The sequence below is a fragment of the Mus musculus genome, chromosome 15, assembly GCF_000001635.26.
Source record: "Mus musculus strain C57BL/6J chromosome 15, GRCm38.p6 C57BL/6J".
Classification (NCBI taxonomy): Eukaryota; Metazoa; Chordata; class Mammalia; order Rodentia; family Muridae; genus Mus; species Mus musculus.
The window spans coordinates 88731113-88745452 of record NC_000081.6 but is presented as its reverse complement, the minus strand read 5'-3'; the positions used below and the strand labels follow the sequence as shown (position 1 = coordinate 88745452).

General features: G+C 47.1%; 1 protein-coding gene and 1 long non-coding RNA gene across 11 annotated transcripts in view; one reads left to right on the top strand and one right to left on the bottom strand.

Annotated features, from left to right (window-relative positions):
• Positions 1-3296: 3296 nt before the first annotated feature.
• Positions 3297-11332, bottom strand: Gm41377. 2 transcript variants are annotated; one of them, XR_875560.2, is made up of 3 exons: positions 9446-11332; positions 9162-9294; positions 3297-5672 (listed from the first exon to the last, which is right to left on the bottom strand). It is a non-coding gene; the product is annotated as a predicted gene, 41377 (long non-coding RNA). The 2 variants fall into 2 exon arrangements; XR_003951647.1 differs by having other exon boundaries at positions 9162-11332.
• Positions 11225-14340, top strand: part of Brd1 (bromodomain containing 1) — a 47195-nt gene continuing 44079 nt past the window's right edge. For 8 of the 9 annotated variants that reach the window (XR_384007.3, XR_384008.3, XM_030248510.1 and 5 more), the window contains exon 1: positions 11225-11524. The gene's annotated coding sequence lies outside the window, so the exon portion shown is untranslated. The remainder of the gene's footprint in view (positions 11525-14340) is intronic. The other variant, NM_001033274.3, reaches the window with a different exon arrangement.

The following is a 14340-nucleotide window of genomic DNA, read 5'->3' as shown; positions in this document are numbered from 1 at the left end:
CTGATGTTGCAGAATGAGTTCTGCAACCTTCTTCCTCTACAGATCCTGCCTTTGGCTGTGTCATGGAGGCCAAACTTCTTTACTCAAAGCTCATTGGTTTAAGTGTAACTCTCATTTAGAAACGCACTAAATGATGTATGGTGACCCAACGTCTTAGTTACTGTTCTATTGCTGTGTCTATGATCAAAGCACCTCATAGAAAAAAAAAAAGTTAGCACACGCCTTTAGTCCCAGCACTTGGGAGGCAGATTTCTGAGTTCGAGGCCAGTCTGGTCTACAAAGTGAGTTCCAGGACATCCAGGGCTACACAGAGAAACCCTGTCTCTGGGAAAAAAACCAAAAACAAACCAACAAGACAGTATTCAATTGAGGGCATGCTTACAGTCTCAGAGGGTTAATCCATCTTCATGGTGGAGAGCATGGTGGTAGGCAGGCAGGCAGACGTGGTGCTGGAGATGTAGCTGAAAGCTTTAATCCTGATCCATGGGCAGCAGGCTGCAAGAGGGGTGAGAGGGTGAAGGTGAATGGGGGAGAGGGAGGGGAGAAGAGAAGCTTGGAGGTTGGGGACTGAGAGTGAGTTACTCAAGGTGTATACAAAACACAGACTGGGTGGGCCTGGTCTAGGCTTGCTTTTTTTTTTTTAAGATTATTTATTTTTATGTGTGTGTGAGTATACCAGACATACCAGAAGAGAAGAGAGCAACAGATCCCATAACAAATGGTTGTGAGCCACTATGTGGGTGCTGGGAATTGAACTCAGGACCTCTAGAAGAACAGTCAGTGCTTTTTTTTTTTTTTTTTTTTTGGTTTTTCGAGACAGGGTTTCTCAGTATAACCCTGGCTGTCCTGGAGCTCACATTATGAGTCCAGTTCCAAGGGATCTTAACTTCCCTCTTCTGACCACCACAGGCACTACATATGGTACACACACACACATGCCTTCAGGCAAAACACTCATACACATAGAATATAAATATTTACAAATTTTAGTTTTAATGTTAATACGTGGGTAAGTACATGTGAGTTCAGCTGTGTAAGGAGATCAGAAAAGGATTTCCTGGAAATGGAGTTGCAGGCAGTTGTGAACCATCTGCCATAGGTGTTGGACAGCAAACCCAGGTCCTCTGTAAGCGCAGTGCATACTCTCTTAACCACTGAGCCCTCCATCTCTTCAGCCCTTATTGTGAAACAGGATCTCACTAAATAAACCAGGCTGGCCTGGAACTCTCAAGCCTCCTGATTTCTGCCTTCAAAATTCTGGGATTACAGCCATGCACCACCACACCAGACTCTTGTCATTTTTTTTGTGTCATGTGTTTTATTATTGGCTTTTTGAAACAGTGTTTATGTAGCCTTAGTTGTTCTGAAGCTTGCTCTGTAGACCAGGCTGACTTCAGAGAGATCTGCCTGCCTCTGCCTCCCAAGTGCTGAGCTTAAAGGAGTGCACCACCCCCACACTCACTTGTCCTGTCCTTTTCTCTTTTACTGTTTGCAGTTAATGCTTTTTTTTAAATGTCTTTTTATTTTTAGCCTGCATAATGGCTATTCCTGGTTGTCAACCTGACTATATCTGGAAAGAACTACAATCCAGAATTGGAAGACTCACCTGTGATCCAGATCTTTTTTTTTTTTGGGGGGGGGGGGTGTCTTGTTTTTGTTTTTGTTTTTTGAGACAGTTTCTCTGTGTAGCTCTGGCTGTCCTGGAACTCACTTTGTAGACCAGGCTAGCCTTGAACTCAGAAATCAGCCTGCCTCTGCCTCCCAAGTGCTGGGATTAAAGGCGTGCGCCACCAGCACCCAGCTAAAGTAACTTTTGGTGCATTAGGTTTTAGTTTTACCGTTTTGCTTTCTTGTTCTCTTCCTTCCTCATTTTACTTCTCCTTTCTTGCCTTCCTGCGGGATACTTGAACATTGTAGAATTCCATTTTGATTTGTTTATAATGTTATTAGAGGGCTGGTGAGATGACTCAGCTGTTAAAAGCACTGACTGCTCTTCCGAAGGTTCTGAGTTCAAATCCCAGCAACCACATGGTGGCTCACAACCATCTGTAATGAGATCTGATGCCCTCTTCTGGTGTGCCTGAAGACAGCTACAGTGTACTTACATATAATAATAAATAAATCTTTTAAAAAAGTCATTTCTTTAAAAAAATGTTATCCCTGTTTTGAAAAACAAAAACAAAAAAATAAACCCCCCCCCAAATAAAAAAAAGTTATTGGAATAGTGTTTGTGTAATTCTTTCAGTGACTTTTCTGAGCATCACAATAAGCATGAATATATTGTGTGTCTGTTTCTATTGACATTTAGCGTTACCAGTGAAGTTCAGAAACTTTATTTCATTTGTCCCCTTACCTTACCTACTAAGACCTATGACTGGTTTCGTTTGGTTTTGAGACAGGATTTCTCTGTGTGACCCTGGCTGTCCTAGAACTCGACCTATAGACCAGGCTGGCCTCAAACTCAGAGAGCTCTCCCTGCTTCTGCCTCCTGACTGCTTGGCTTTAAGGGCTGCACAATCTCCACCACAGGTAAAACCTATATGTATCTTTAAATTTTTCCTATGTGTACCTTTAGTAACATATCAGGCAGTGTTCATTTGTTGCTTCAACAATTCAGTGTAGTTTAAGAAACACACTCACTCACCTGTCATTGTCATTGTCACACTATTCTTTTCTCCTTGCTGAAGTTGTTTTCTGTTTTTAACTGGTCTTCCTTCTTTCTTTCTTTCTTTCTTTCTTTCTTTCTTTCTTTCTCTCTCTCTTTCATGTGTGTACACTGTAGCTGTCTTCAGACACACCAGAAGAGGGCATCAGATCCCATGGATGGTTGTGAGCCTCCATGTGATTGCTGGGAATTGAACTGAGGACCTCTGGAAGAGCAGTCAGGTCTCTTAACCACTGAGTCATCTCTCCAGCCCCAGTCTTCTGTTATTACATTTCTCCTTGAGTTTCTTTCAGCTAGTCTTCCTGTGTGTGGCACACATGTGCACATGCACACGCACACACATGCCATGCTTGCACACATTCATGTTGTTAGGGTCCAAGAATCACTGAAGGAAGACCCCAGACTCAAATAGTATACAAAGGCAAAGAGTGGTTTATTCTGCAGAAATTATCAGCATGCCGGGATCAACCATTCATCAAAATGGTGATAACCTGAGGGGCTGATAGCCCCCCTTTTATTCAGGGCTGGGGGAATTTTCCAGAAAGATTAGGTAACCTATGATATGATTGGTAGGGACAAAGCAGTGACATTAGTGCAATTCTGATGGGTTGCTAAGTTAGTTTTATTATGATTGGTGAGCCTTGAAGAGTTTCAGAAGCCAGCTCAATTCTGGCCTTGATGTCCCTTCCAGCCAGGTGTCCCAGGAGTTGACTCAGTTCCAGACTTATCCTCTCTAAGTCAGGGTGGTCATTGATTAAAGGCCCATTGTCAGCTGGAGCCTTCTGAGGAGCCCACTACTCTTCCTGGGGAATTGAAATTTTATTCCCAAGGTGTTTGGAGCCCTCAGTGTATGTGTGCCACATGTGCAAATGCGTCTGTGCACATGCACAGAGCCCAGAGAAGGGGAGCAGTATTCTCTACCAATCTGTCTATTCTTCTGAGGCAGGGGTTTTCTGAGAACCTGGAACTCTTGGTTGTTTTGATTTGATTTGATTTGATTTGATTTGATTTTCTGGGCTAGGCTAGAAGCCAGAAAGCTTCAACAATCTTCCTGTCTGCCCATAGAGCCCTGGTTTTAACAGGCATTCTCGGGATGCAGGCTTGTCAATGTGTGGGTGCCGAAATCTGGACTCTAGGCCTCCTGATTACGCAGCAAGCACCCTAACTGCTAAGTCATTGCTCCCACTTGTGCCTAGTGTAGCTCTGTTCATGGCGTGAGGTTCTCACAATCCCCCCATTGTTCCTCCATAATTAGAGATTCTTTTTGTTCTCATTCAATCTGAAGGACTCTCATTAAGTAGAGGGTTCCTGGGGGACTGTTCTTTTCTTGAAGCAGTGCCCACATCTTCCTGGGCTCAGTGGCTTCTGCTGAGAAGTGCTGTCACCGAGACTGCTCTTCGCTGCAGGCAGGGTACCATCTTCCTGAGTCCACTTTGCAGATGCTTGGTGTCCAGTTCAGAAGTTTATCTTTGACACATGCATGGGTTCCTTGGGGTCTGTTCTCTGTGGACCTCACTAACCTTGAGTGTGCAGGTTCACGTCTCTGCTGGTTTTTTGGGAAGTTTCTCCTATAGGATCTTCAAATATTTTCTCAGCTGCATGATTCTTCTTGGTCTCCAGGACGCAGATCCTGTCAAAAACTAGATTTATCTTTAATTGTTCTATGAATCCCTAAGATTATGTTCAATTTCTTTCCATCTATTTTTTCTCTATTGTGCAGTTGGGCAATTTTTATGACCTTATCCTCCAATTCAGAATCTAGACTCATTCCTATGTCATGTTTAATTTGCTATTAAATCTATCCAGTAAGTCTTCAAAAATGCCAGATCACAGCACTCTGTAGGCAGAGGCAGGTGGATTTCTGAGTTTGAGGCCATCATGGTCTACAAAGTGAGTTCCAGGACAGCCAAGGCTATACAAAGAAACCCTGTCTCGAAAAAATCAAAAATCAAAAATCAAATTAACAAAAAAAAAGGAGATTTGTTGTCCCACTGTCTGGAGACCAAAAGTCTGAAATGAGTGTCTGTAGAGCCACACCCTCCTGGGTCTTCGAGCTCTTGGTGGCTGTCAGTCCTTCAGCATTCTTGGCTTTGCGGTAACATCACTGCAGTCTTTGTTCCACTATGTCTGTGTCTAAAATTTCCCCTTTCCCACAGGATATTAGGCACAGGCGTGGGGCCTGGCTTAATGATAGGACCTTGATTATACCTGTGAAAACTGTTTCCAAACCAGGCCATGGTTCAGGACTTTGATTGATTAAAACAGCTTTGTATGAGACACACTTCTTCCTACAGTGGAGGGAGACAACAGAGCAATTTGGGGATAAAGGCTGAAGCCGAGTCTTCAAGGGGTTATAGCATCCTAGAGGCCCACTGGGCTTCTTAGAGAAGATGCTCTGCTGAGGAATGCCTCTCAAGAACTTACAAACGTGACTCATACAACTCTAAAGCAAAGTAGAGTCAGATATTTGTTTAATCACCAGTGAGCAAAGCCAGCACATGATGGTAAAACCACCTCATGAGACTGAAGAGCGGCATTTACAATGGCTGACACAGAGCGTGTGTGAGGAGGTTTGCTAACCTAGATTACAAAGTAAAACTGTTAAAGCCCTTCAGGGCCATCACACTGCCGTTTTTCTATCATCTTTTCCCCTAGGCAAAAATAATTTTCTGTGTTTCACTATTGAATTTATTTGCACGCAGACAAGAATCATTTAACTTAGCCATCTGTTTTCTGCAAGTTAAAAGCCTACCTTGACTGACTTGTAAAAGACCATAATTAATGGTCCAGCAAGATGCATAAATTAGGAGTCAGAAAATTCCCCTGGCAAGTCTGCTGGACAACACTCAATCTGCTGTTGAAAAAAGACACATGCCGCTTGTTTGCCTAATTGTAAATTCTAGAAAAGCTTTATTAGTTCCTATTTGTGATGATAATCTTCAAGGGTTATTGTTGTACCAGGAAAGACAGTTTCCTTGTATGCTGACCTGATTCATGCACACCGGCCCTGTAAGAAGAGGTGGCAATTAACATGATGAACCTCCTTCTTAAGTGGTATATCTAAGCCATGAATTACGCAAGACCAGGGCCGGAATATCAGCTCTGTTTGAAGATGTCATCATGAGGAATGTAGGACTGAGCATCAATTATGCCCAAGCTATGCTCTCATTTGCATTTCTATCCCTTGATTAGGAAACCGAGCCAAACTAGTCTTCAAGTTTGCTTATAGCCTCTGTGCATGGTAGGGGAGTTTTCATCCCCTCCTTGGCCTCACTGGCTACCATGGTTCCTGCCTTTCCAGACCATGTCTTTCTTTGTGTAGGGCTGGGCCTTTGTATGTCAGAGTACAGGTGCCTGGCCAGTGTGGGTCTGAGGGTGGTGTAGAGAAACAAATGTACTCTAAACGTTGTTCCTTTATGGTGGGCATGCCATGTGACTCATGAGAAAGTTAAGACCTTAATGGGTTTTTTTTGTTTGTTTGTTTTTTGGTTTTTTCAGACAGGGTTTCTCTGTGTAGCCCTGGCTGTCCTGGAACTCACTTTGTAGACCAGGCTGGCCTCGAACTCAGAAATCTGCCTGCCTTTGCCTCCTGAGTGTTGGGATTAAAGCCGTGCGTGACCACGCCCAGCTGACCTTAAAGGTTTTAATGTAGGGCATTGGTTACATACAAAATTTGATTTCCCAGTGAAGAGGACAACTGATTTCTATCATAATTATGTAAATCATTCTATTTTTGTTAAGAAGAAAGGTTATAAGCCAGACATGGTAGCAATTCCAGTGATCTCAGCACTTTGGAGGCAGGGGTAGGAGGGCTAAGTTTAAAGCTCGTCTAGGCTACACATAGAGAGTCCTAGGCTAACCTGGACAGCCAGATTGATTCTACCAAAAAACAAAAGAGTAAGCTGTCTACAGTGCTCAGTATTATCAACTTTACAGGTTCTATCATCACCTGGGAGACAAACCTCTGGGCACTGCAGTGAGAGAGAGTTTAGATCAGGGTAAGGAAGATGGGAAGACCCACCCCTAACTGTAGGAGGCACAGGTCCATTGGCTGAGGACACTGAATAAAAACTATCTTAACTTCTTGTCTGTGGGTGTAGCATGACCAGCTTCCCTCCCATGATGCCCCCGCACCTTTAAACAATGAGCCCAAGTAAGCTCTTTCATCCTTAAGTTGCTTTTGTTATTTTGTCACAGCAGCAAGAAAGGGAACCAATGCAACACTGTAGCAAACATCCGATGGAAAATTCTCCAGACTCAATGGAAAAAAAGGACTAGACTGTTACTTGAGGCATTTCTTTTGTTTTGTGAGGACACAGTTAAAGAAAGGTTTTATTTGTGCCAGAAAACAGATTTGAAAAACTTACTAATGTCCTGTTCCCTGCTCTGTTCTGTCTTGAAGCAGGGGTATTCTGAGGAGCAGTGACACCTCCAAAACCAAGCTTTTGAATGGTGCATACATGGGGGTAGGCCAGGTTTCTGCCTGATGGAGGCCAGAGATGGCCTCAAAGGGGGACTGATGCATAGACGTTTCTCACAGTTAAGTTACAGAAGGGGGGATGGATGGCATGAATCATCTGCTAGACTAGAATGAGAGGTTAACATGGTTTCTAGTATACACATCCCACAACTCATAACCCCTGTTATCCCAGCTCCAGGCTTTTACTGCCTCTCTGGGCACTGGGCTCATATGTGCAAACCCACACATATACACAGAATTTAATCAATTAAAAGTCACTAGTTATTATAAAAAATAAAGAATTTAAAAAAGATAACACAAAAGAGTTGAGCGTGGTCACATGTGCCTGTAATCTCTCCTCACATTGCAAAGGCTGAAGCAGGAAGATTTTTAGTTTAAGAGCAGCCTGTGCTATACAGGAGGAGTTCCAGGCTAGCTAGATACTGAGACCAACACTACCTCAAAAAAAAAAAAAAAAAAAAAAGTGGACAATAATAACTAACCACCTACCAACCAACCAGATTAAAAAACTGACAGATCAATCTAATTGAGTCATATTTCTTTATTTGAACTATTCATGCCATCTCTTATCCCCTGCCCCAGAAGGGCCTCTTGGTAGCCTGGTCTGCTCCCAAACTAACACTATTTGTGCATTCTCATCACAGTGCTAGGAGTATGTACACACAATAGAATGGCGGCTCATGCCATGTTTCTTATTGGCCATGCTTTAGTCTCTTTTGTTGCTGCTGTTGTTTTTCGACACAAGGTTTCTGTGTAGCCCTGGTTGTCCTGGCACTTGCTCTGTAGACCAGGCTGGCCTAGAGACTAAGGGCTGGGGGTGAAGTGTGAGCCAGCACTGCCCTGCCCTTTATTTAGTCTTTTACCTTTGTCCTTCTGATTGTTAGTGTTGTTGACTTTTCTACCTTTTTCTTACATTTGAAAGCTGTAAGTCACATTTTATGTTTCAGGTGGAAATTGTGACATTATAAATTCTGACATTAAATATTATATATTTTAACATTATAATCCATTTTCTTTGGATTTTTTTTTTTGTTTTTTTTTTTTTGTTTTTATGAGAGGGTTTGGTTTCTCTGTGTAGCCCTGGCTGACCTGGCACTTACTTTGTATACCAGGCTGGCCTCCAACTCAGAAATCTGCCTGCCTCTGCCTCCCCAGTACTGGGATTAAAGGCCTGCGTCACCACCCCCCCTCCCCCCTTCTTTGGATTTTAAAGTGCTTTAATCATACAATGTAAGAACATCACAGTATTTGTATTTCCTGTTGCTTTTTCTCTTCACAGGTGCAACAGAGTTTGACTGAGATTTTTGATACTATCTGACATTAACAGTCCAAACTGGTTTTCTGGCTGAAATCCACGTCTTGCTACTAAATTCACTTTTAATTTTGCTAACATGTATCTTTTAGGATTTTAAAAGATATTTGTTTCAGTAAACTTGACTATATATAGGCTATGAATCCATCTTTCTTGTGCTGTCTCATTTGAACACTAGTTTCTACTGTCTTATGAATTCTAGCTAGGTTCAATTCTTTTAGAATTTTAGTTAATTCCTTCTACAAACATTATCTGGGGCATCATAAAGAAGGTCCTTATTAGCTGGGTGTGGTGGTGCATGCCTTTAATTCCAGCACATGGGAGGCAGAGGCAGGCGGATTTCTGAGTTTGAGGCCAGCCTGGTCTACAGAGTGAGTTCAAGGACAGCCAGGGCTACACAAAGAAACCCTGTCTTGGAAAAACCAAACAAAAAACAACAAAAAAATCCAACCAACCAAACAAGAAAAACCAATAAACCCCCCCAAAACCCAAACAAACCAAAAATGAAGGCCTTTCCTCTCTGATAGCTTTTCGGTTGCTTTAGTCCTTGAAGTTGCAGTTTGTCTTGGTCTCATGCCAGTCTGTGGGATCCCTCCAGCCTACTAAGAATCGCTTTGCCTGAGAAGTCCCCCTCTCCCTCAGTCCTTCCTGCTCTTGAAGCTGTTGTGTCCTTTCATCTTTGCTTTTCTGAGACAGTGTCTTACTTTTGTTTTGTGTGGTGGGAGGTCCTTCCCTCGTTGGTTTGCATTTCATTTTCCTGAGGTAGAGAGAAGGCTGAGGGCTCATCTTGCTTGTTCTTCACGGTCCTGGGATGCTTAGATTCAGATGAGTGGACTTCTGTAGAGGAGGCAGCATTTACAGTTCCTGGCTTTGCGGCAGATGTGTTCAGGCCTCACAGGGTACCCCTACCATGGCTCAGTGGTGTGCATGAAGAAAGTACTAGCTAAACAGGAGGCCTTGCTCGGGAGTGGCTCCAGAATTAACTTACCCTTAAAGACTATTTTTCAGCAGGGCAATTGCCTTTAATCCCAGGACTCTGGAGGCAGAGGCAGGTAAATCTCTTGAGTTCAAGGCCAGTCTGCTCCACAGAGGAAGTTCAGGGATATACTGAGGGGCCTTGTATTGAAAAACAAAACAAACAACAACAAAATGACTATTTTCCAGCCCATAGTTTGGCTACAGTGGGATAAGAGTAGTGGCCAGCCAAAAGCTGCAAGGCACAGATGAGCAAGTCTGCCTTGTCCCAATAACTGTTTGGTGCCACATCCTGAGCTGTGAGCCTGCCCTGCCTGTCATGGGCGGGGAGGAGAGCAGCTCTGCTCACGAATGAAAAGCTCTTCTGTTTACCTGAGAGGTCCAGGCTAATGTCACAGGCACATGACTAGTGCTTCATCACCATGACACCTGTCATAAGCCTTCCAAGGCAACCAAAGAACTACCCAGTCTTCACCCCCATTTCAAAATACTTACAGATGAGTCTCATAATGAAAATTCTCTAGAAGCCACTAACTTTTAAACTAAGGACAAAGTAGACGGAACAAGCTGGAGAGTAAGACCAGTGTCCCTAAGCACCAACCCAAAGGGCCCTGATTTCAAAATCTTCAAGCCTTTTACAGCAGAGGTTCTCAGCCTGTGGGTCACAACCCTTTTGGTCCTGCATATCAGATATTTACATTCATAACAGTATTGAAAATTATAGTTATAAAGTAGAAGTGAAAGAATTTGATGGCTGGAGGCCATCACAGCATTGATCAGCAGCAATAGGACTGTTGAGAACCACTGCTGTAAGTGTTACCAGCTCCTTGGTAGGGATGTCAATGCTTAAATACTTCTATGAGTACAATGCTTATAAGAGGAAGGCCTAAGTCATGGGTGGTGGGCCATGCCTTTAGGGAGGCCGATCTCTGACTACATAGTGAGTTACAGTCAGAATTACATAGTGAGAGTCTGTCTCAAAACAACAAAACCAAAAATCAGGCAACCAAACAATCAAACCACCACCACCAAAGTAAGTAAGAAAGGTAGACAGACAGACAGAAAGAAAGAAAAGAAGAGGAAAGCCTGAGTTGGAGGCATGCCCCCAGACCTGGCTGCCCATAGTTTGAGATTGCTACTACTTGTCCCAGTCACTAGTCATCCTCAAGTCCTTTCCATACCCTCCTCTACCCAACCACTGACCTCGTGCCCTTGTTAATGCCTTTCTAGTGCCACCTTAGGGTTCCCCAGTCCTAGCCATTTATTCCTCAAATAAATCCACCCTTGTTTGGTGATCCCCTCCATCACGGCCCTCATTTCCATTCCCTCCTAACTCATCCTCCGTGAACCACGCTGGTCACCAGACACTATCAGAACCCCACTTCCCCCCCTTAGGATGCATCTCTTGATTCTCTCAAAATACCACTCCCTTGGAAAGCAAGCACTCTCAGGAAACTCCACCTGGCTCTCTAGGGTCAGCATTCTTGCTCTACTCAGTGCCATTGACCCCATAGTAAACACCATTCATCTGGTTACCCTTCTCTTACAGCAGCAGTCCTTCATCCTCAGGAACCCTAGCCTGTCTCCCCCAGAATTCTCCTCCTAGTCACCCCACTTTTGTAGCACTCCTCCCCCATCCGGATCCCCACCCTAACACCCTTCCTGGTCACCCCACTCTCTCCTTCGCGTCCCGCCCCGCCCCCTTATCCCGGCTTGGCGCGGCGCGCGTCGTGGCGGCGGCGGGCGGGGCGCGTCTCGCACGCAGCGCGCCGGGCGGAGCGCTCGCCGCATTGTTTGCTTCGCTGGGGAGCGAGCAGCGCCTCGGCAGGCGTCCGAGCAGCTCCGCGTCCGCGTCCTCCGCCCGGCCGGGCCCCGAGCCGGCCTCAGCCGGCCGTGCCGGCGCCGCCGACCCCGCCCGAGCCGCGGCGCCCTGCGGGCCCGGAGCCGCTGGCCGAGCGCGCCCCGGAGCCCGGCGGGGCACGGCTGCGCGGCCGTTGGCGGAGGAGCCGCGGCGCCATTAGCGCCGCCTCGGCCGCGCCGGCCTCCGCGCCCGCCCGCCCGCCGGGCTCCCGCGGCCGCGGCGCCCCCGAAGGTGAGTGTCTGACGGTCGCCGTTCGCCGCCCGCCTCGCCGGCCGGGGCGGAGGTGCAGGCGCCATGTTTGGAGGCGGCAGCGGCGGCTCCGCATTGTCCGCGGGCGGGGAGGCCGGAGAGTCGGGGCGGCGAGGCCCCGAGGCCGTGAGGCCTGGCGGGCGCGGGAGCCGGAGGGACCGAGAAGGCCGGGCGGACGTGCGCCGCCGTGAGCCGGCGCGGCCGGGGACGCCGGAGATCGGTGCCGGCGGCTCGCCCAAGAGGCCGGGTTCGGGAGGCGAGGCCGCGGCGAGATCGCGGAGGCGGAGGCCGCAGCCGGGTGGGGGCGGAGAGGGACACGGAGGCCGCGGCGGGGTCGGGGAGACAGAGGAGTAGAAGGAGGCCGCCGCGGCGCGGGAGGCGCGGCCAAGAGAATGGAGCGATCGGCAGGGCTCAGTAGGCGGGGAGGCCGCCGGGCCGGGCGGGCGGGCTCTGGGCAGCTCGGCTGTCTGGGCGGCTGGGGCGGCCGAGGGGCCGGGCGTCGGACAGCGGAGGAGGCGGAAGGCCTGGGGTCTCGTGGCGTCTGCCCACGTCCTCGCCCGTAGCCTTGGCGGTGCGGAGCGGGTCGCATTATGTAACAGATCGGTCCGATCTATTTTGCCAAGACAGGAAACTCCCTTGAAGAGGGACGGGCTCGGAAGATTTCCTAAGTGGAGCGGGGCCTGGTATCTCCGGAGCAAGCCCGCAGCTCCGCCACAACTCCGTGGATGAGTGCAGGAAACGCCGAGAAACGAGCGCGCGTGCGCGGCTTTCTTGGGCCTTTAGGAGAGAAGCAACTTTCCTGTGCGCTTAATTTGCAGAAAACGCAGCTCCTCATGGTGCCCTGCAGTTGTGACACACTTACACACACCTAGGAAACGGCCCCCCTTCATGGAGGACATTCACTTCACCCAGCTGCGACTGTTTTAGAGTATCTGTCATCTGGTAACAAGTAGTTACAGAATTTCCCTATTACTTAGTTACTGTTTTATCACTTGTTGGGTCGCGTGCACTGTCCTGAGTCTGTGTTTTTCTCTCCGGATGGTCACCTTAGAGTAAGGTGTGTCTCTTTCCTGTGTGCTTTTACGGTGAGGGGTGGAAGCTAGGAAGAGTTTAAATGGCTTGTCCGCAAACCGGGCCGGAAATGAACGGAGCTGATTTTGAGCATGGAGTCTTTCCCCTCGTTTTGCCGGCAAAGCTTTTTAGGATGCGTTTAGCCCAGTGATTTCTGGAGAAGCATGCTTGTTGCCTTTGCTGATTCCTCCGTGGAGAGATGCTTGTTCCTGCATAGAGCCAGAGGGGTAAAGTGCTGGGTATATGAAAATGAGGAAGTAGATGAGATTGTTGGTCACTGTGCCGGGCAGTACTGTTACATGTCCGCTTTCCCCTGGTCACAACTACCTTTTCAAATTACAGAGTAGCTGTGGCCATTAAGTATTAGGTTCAGTTCTTGTAGAAAAGTGGTTTAAAGACAGTCCTTCAGTGCTCACTAGAAGAATGTGGGATTTGACAGGCTGGCTACAGTACTTTACTGGAGAGGAGAAAATTACATGTTTGTCTTTAATCTGGGAGCTGTTGCTTCTGCCCGTGGTTCTTTTTGGGAAGGATATGGTGCTGACACCTGGATTTGCACCTATCTCGACTTAGGGATGCCACTAGAGGCCTAGGGCAGGCTAGGGTTGCTTTGACAGTTTCCTGAGAATCCAGTGTTGAGTAGGCACCTGGAAGTGCCTCAGAAGCAGGTGCATTGGGGTCTGGCTGACTACAGTGTCTTCATATTCTTCTTGTTCATAGAGAGATAGTATAGAATGTGGCTTTCTGCAGCTTGTAAAGTCTGTCTTTAAAAATGCATTGTAGAGATTTCCTTTTGGGACTTAAAACATGAAGTCTGCTCTTTGAGGGCTTTTCCCAAAGACTAGTAAGATAACTATGAGTTGTGAGTTCAGGCTCTGGTGCGCGCGTTCTCTCTCTCTCTCTCTCTCTCTCTCTCTCTCTCTCTCTCGCCCTTCCTCTGGACTATCCTGATATTTCAACTTGGTATATTTGGGAGTCAGTCTAACTCTACTTCTTGTCAGTAAAATAGGTTTGTTGAGCTGGAGGGGCGCGAGCGAGTGCTCCTGGCACTTGATGCTCCATGTGCTCATTCTGCTTGCCCAGTGGTTCTGAGTGGGCTTGTCTGCTCATAAGGTCCATAGATACCACGGCATGTCAGAGTCCACTACAAGGAATGCGAATATAGGCTCTTGGCGCCCTGGTTTTGTCCATCCTGGAAATGAGCAAATCTCTGCATTGAAGTTTTCAGGCGTGTGAGCCAGAGATAAAGGGTGGCGGGGAGGCCACTGCAGGCTGTGGTTTGAGGGAACCTGTCCTTTCTTGGGAGCAAGAACTGAGCATTTTCAGGTGTGTCAGGAAGAGAGCAGAGATGGCCCTTGATTATCTTGCCCACTGCTAGGTTTGCTTGAAGAGTATGTGGCTTAGCATACCCAGGTCCTGGCCTAATGAGAGGGAAAGGCTGGTGGTGCCCACGGCAGTTTCCAAGGTGGTCACTGCTGAGGTGTCCTGAAAGCTACACTGTGCTCTTGGGGCAAAAATATCCCACAGATCAGCTCAGCGTTCCCTTTAGTCCTGTGTAGGATGTGTTTGTGGAAAGAATGGACTACTCTATGCTGTTGACTTATGGAAGCTTCTGGGCCCCTGCAGGAAAGTTCCCAGGAGCGCTCTGCTGGGCAGTAGTGAGAAAGAAAGGAGGTTGCTTAGGAATTGCTAAGAGTAGGTGGCCACAGCCCAGTAGGCGGCTGCTT